The sequence below is a fragment of the Onthophagus taurus genome, chromosome 1 (assembly GCF_036711975.1).
Source record: "Onthophagus taurus isolate NC chromosome 1, IU_Otau_3.0, whole genome shotgun sequence".
Taxonomy (NCBI): domain Eukaryota; kingdom Metazoa; phylum Arthropoda; class Insecta; order Coleoptera; family Scarabaeidae; genus Onthophagus; species Onthophagus taurus.
The window spans coordinates 25417490-25423306 of record NC_091966.1 but is presented as its reverse complement, the minus strand read 5'-3'; positions in this window follow the sequence as shown (position 1 = coordinate 25423306).

Below are 5817 nucleotides of genomic sequence, written 5' to 3'. Positions count from 1 at the left end.
AACATTCTTGCATACAGTGACATCTATCGACTAAATTTTGTAAGTTATTATAAATTCAACCAGACATTGTGTTTTAAGTTATATTTTGAGTAAATAATAAATATCTTAAGGTTTATAATAATTAATTAAAATTGTAATTTAGTATTGCTTATATTTCATATTTATTTAATTATTTATTCTAATTTAACTGTTGTAGTGCCATCTATTGGAGGTATTTGATAACGATTCTCAAAATTTAAAATAATAATGAGATTTATTTTATTTGTATATTACCTAAATATTGAAACTAATGGTGAAATGTATTATAAGATTTTTGTTGGAAAGTCTTGTTAAAGTTTGAAGTTATTTTAAAAATAATTTTATTTAACATATCGATTGGTGGGGAAAATCTTTGTATTTTATACAAATCACTGTTTAAATCATTGTCAATATCCTGGACAAACATTTATAACACCAAGAAAAGTATGTAATTTTAGTTATTTACTTTTTTTTTTATTTACTTTTTCAAAAAAAGTTATTTATTCTAATTTAACCGTTGTACTGCCATCTATTGGCGGTATTTGATAACGATTCTCAAAATTTAAAATAATAATGAGATTAATTTTATTTGTATATTATCTAAATATTGAAACTAATGGTGAAATGTATTATAAGATTTTTGTTGGAAAGTCTTGTTAAAGTTTGAAGTTATTTTAAAAGTAATTTTATTTAACATATCGATTGGTGGGGAAAATCTTTGTATTTTATACAAATCACTGTTTAAATCATTGTCAATGTGTTGGACAAACATTTATAACACCAAGAACCGTATGTAATTTTATTTATTTACTTTTCTTTATTTATTTACTTTTTCGAAAAAAGTTATTTATTGTAATTTAACCGTTGTAGTGCCATCTATTGGCGGTATTTGATAATGATTCTCAAAATTTAAAATAATAATGAGATTAATTTTATTTATCTATTATTTAAATATTGAAACTAATGGTGAAATGTATTATAAGATTTTTATTGGAAAGTCTTGTTAAAGTTTGAAGTTATTTTAAAAGTAATTTTATTTAACATATTGATTGGTTGGGAAAATCTTTGTATTTTATACAAATCACTGTTTAAATCATTGTCAATGTGTTAGACAATAGTTATTTATATTACAAGTGGGCTAGAAACATAATTACAGTACGAGCGTGGAGAATTGCACGACGAGGTCGTAGACCGAGTCGTGTAATCACACGAGTACTGTAATTATGCTCTAGCCCACGTGTGATATACAGCATTTTATCTACGACTGCTAAAAATTACTAAAAAATCAATTTCTTTAGAAAAGTCTATTTAACATTTATAAAAATATTTGATGATGACAAAAATGATTGTTGACAATTTTGAATTGTCAGTTTCAACAACATGTTTACTCATCTGGAATAAGTGTTTTAAAATGTAAAAACAACAATTAATGTTTATAATAAATAGTATTGTTTCTCTGTAAGTAGATAGCACTTTTTCTTTTGTATTGTTGTTCGTTTCAATAAATTAAGTCTGTTCTGATTAGACTAAAAATGCGTTACGTAATGAAACCAGTGCGGTAATGAACTTCATTACGTAACTCAAATCACCTCAAATGAGTGCGGTAATGATGACTTATCCAAGCAGTCGTAGATAAACATTTATAACACCAAGAAAAGTATGTAATTTTACAAAAATATGTTTAATACTATCGTTTCTCAAATCAAATTAAAAAAGATTATTGAATATTTTGGGTGACATCTAGTGATGAATTGAAACAAGTTATTCATATTCAAATAGTTACATTTTTTGATGTAATTTATTTATTATCTAAACGTAGCAAAAATAATAAGTCTCAATCTCGTAAGATGAAATTGAATTCATACTACAAGTATCGTAAGGTTGCCATATCATTTGCTTATTTATTAATCCTTGACGACAGAACTTAATTTATTATGTTCCTAGGAAAACAATAAAGATGAATAAAACTATGTACAATCTGTCCCCGGATAGGTGAAACGATTCTTATAAAATGTAATTTTTTTTCTATATTAATTGTCATCTTTTTGGATTTAGCCCTGCTTGGTTAAAGACTAATTTTGAACATATTTTCAAGTTTTAAAAAACAAGTGAGTATTGACACTGAAGCGAAAACTACTTGTGTGTCAGGTAAAGTACCTTTTTGTAATTCGCGACGAACGAAAGCTAGAACAGTACTCAAACGGGTGCTGTAATGAGACTCCTTACAGCATCCGATGCTGTCCTTAATTTTTCTAGTTGTTAATGTGACAATTTTTGTCTATGGATGTTTAAACACGTTCTTAGCATCGAATACAAGGTCCACAATGATGAGGACATTGAACTCTGAGCAATTTCGCTTATTTTAGCAGGTGTACAGGGTGGGCAAATTTGGGTGTTATTATAGGCTATCTCAGAAACTATAAGAGATACGAAAAAAGTAGGTGCCATTGGATTTTTATCAAAGTAGGCCGATCATTCCGAAAATTTGCATATGGCCACAGTTTTTCATTCTGAACAAAACGTTCTCCTTAACGTGTTCCTGTGTGGTTTATTTCTTGTTTTATATTTGGTGATTGAAAGTTAAAGAAAATAATTTAGCGTATTCCGATTTATGGGATTTTTCAATTAGTAAATTAATGTCTATTGAACAAATTGGTTTGTTGACTTTTTATAGAACTTTACATTAGACAGAAACGTCTAATGAACGGTCTCGCTGAGACACCCGTATAGTATTATAAATAATGAAAAAATTTTGTGTAACATTAAGAATGTTTTATATGTATCTAATTTAAGACAAAATTTATTGTCGGTTAAAAAGTTAGAATCTGGGGATATGAAACTAATTTTTGTAAATGCTAAGGCAAAGTTATATAAAAATAATAGATTGATAGGCATATGTAGGTGAACTAAATAAATTATTATATGAAATAAATTTTGAAATAATAAAGGGTGAATGTTATAATATTCAAAATGATAATAATGAGTTTATAAAACGGCATCGTACATTTGCACACTTAAACTATTTAGGTTAAAGTAAATTAATAAAAGGAAATGATGTGAGAGGGATAAATGACAAAATACCAATAGAAGAAATAAATTTTTTCGGACACTCACTGGAAATGGCCTATATTTCCTTATTACAAATCGTAAAGAAAAGTACCTCATTTCTTTATAGCAACCATTTCTTTATAGCAACCAAATAAACAATTAATTATTTATTAGAATAAATATTAAACGTACAATTATTAAGGTTAGAGAAGGTTATACTTGATGTACACTGTTGTAACTGTAAATCACCACATGTTAGTGACGATTTTGATAACACCTCCTGATGAATCACTACTTTATTTTTTTTTGTTTGGTTGCTGTAGTGAGGGAAACGGCAGAAACGACAATTTGATTCTCGAGCTCGTCGTGTACTTTTTGAATAATTTCTTATAAAATGTAGGTAACTCATTTAAATTGAGTGTCCGAAAAAATTTCATGTATTATTCTTAAAGAAAAAAGTATACTTTCTTTACTTATAATACAAATAACTATTTCTGAACCATGTATTGCGTGCAAAATGGACTAGTCTAGACTACCTTTTAGACAGGAGCTAAAAGTAATCGATTGTTAAAGATAATACATATGATGTTTGTGGTCCTATAACACCAGAATCAAGTAATGATCATAGATATTTTGTAACTTTTATTGACGACTCTTCCACATTTTACAACAATTTATATGATAAAACATAAAGGATAGATGTTTGATAAATCTATGATGTATTTTCAAATGACAAGATCAATGTTTGGAATGAGAATATTTCACAACTTCAGTGTGAGAACGGAGGGGAATATATTTCTAAAGATTTTAAATTGTTTTGCAAAAATGAAGGGATAATATTAGATCATACAATACCATATACACTAGAACATAATGGTGGTGCAGAAAGAATGAACAGATGTATGAATCTAAAGTAGCGAAACAATTATGGAATGAAGCATTGTTATATGTAACCTACGTTCTCAACAGATGTCCAACAGAATCATTAAAAGATAAAGTCGCACCTGCAGAAATATGGTACGGTAACAAACCAGATGTAAGCAATATTAGAGATTGATTCAAAAGTAGAAAAATTTATTTATTGTAGATTTTGCACAAAATGTATATAGATTATGGAACATAAAAGAAAATAAATTAGAAATAGCAAGAGATATCAAAGTTAAAGAAAATGAACATTCAAAACAACATGTCAGAGTGTTAATAGAATGTTTGATGTATTTGATGTTAGAATCAAGACCTGATAAAAGTTTTGCTTTGAATAATTTTACAAGATTTCAGGATAAAAATCAAAATGATGTTTGGACACATATGAAGAGATTGATGCGATATTTAAAAGGAACAGGAGTTTTTAAATTAACATACAAAAGAAATGTTGAGGAGTTACCATTTAAATGTTATGTGGATTCAGATTGAGCAAGTGATAAGTATGACAGAAAGTCAGTTACAGGATATTTGATACAAATATTTGGAAACACTATGCTGTGGGTAACAAGAGAACAAAATAGCATAGCAATCAACTGCAGAATCAGAATTGATTGCTTTATGCTCAGCAGTACAGGAATGCTTATGGTTTAGAAAATTATTAAAAGAACTAAATACAAATTATGATTATATCAAAATATTCGAAGATAATCAAGAGTGTATTTCAATTATAAAAAATCCTGAAAACGTTGACGTGAAGCACATTGACCTAAAATATAATTTTATACATAATAATTTAGATAAAGGTGAAGTTGTTGTTCAACATGTGAGTTCTAAAAAACAGTTAGCTTATATATTGACAAAAAGGAGAAATAAGTATTTATTTTTATATTTAAGTTAAATATTAATATTGTTCAATTATAAAGTTTGTTAAGTTAAGAGAGTGGAGTAATCATGAAGGAGGGATGTTAAGATTGGTAATGATTAAATGGCAATGTAAAAAGATCTTTGATCGTAGATAGTATTAAAAAAATGAGTATAGTTCTCGATAGAAAAAATAACAGTGCGTCGAATGTTATCGATAAGACAGTTAAGTTAATTATTAAATGTTGTATAAAACAAGCAGAAGAAACAAATACATCATTATTAGGAGATAAAAGAACTTTTAATAACCAACAATTAACACAATGGTCATAAAAAAATGTCAATTTTTCAATCATTTTTGTACAAAATCTTTCATCGCGGTGTATTTCTATGATTTCAACATCTATTTCAGTGTAGATTACAAAATAAGTAAAATTTGTGTCTGTTACGTGCATCCGACTTTATTTGGTAATAATAATGGAGATTTTATTTTAAATAAATCTTGTTGTCTTTAAAGTAAGCAAACGTTATTTTTGTTTTTGTAATTGCTTCCCAAGGTGTTAAGTTTCTTGCAACAAATGGGACAAGGAGGGACAATAGTTCGTCAAAGGGACAGCGAGTCCACAACCAGTACTGCCTAAAATAAAAAATTTTTTGTAAAACTAAGTTAAATTAAAAATGACTGGTGTCTGTCGGAAAAAGTACAGTATATCTTCGTTTTGTAAGAAATCCATATGAGACTGTTATAGTATTAGAATATAAACAATTATAAAAACCAAATGGGCCTCAAAGTCTCAATTTATTTTAAAATTTTTTTTCTTTTTAAAATATATTTAAATTTACATGGTACATGTTTCGCCTTTCGTCATCATCAGCCAAATCTATAAACATCAGCAACAAATATATTAAAACGTTAAAGTAAATTAAAGCACTACTTACAGTCAAAGGTGTAAAAAGGTAAAATAC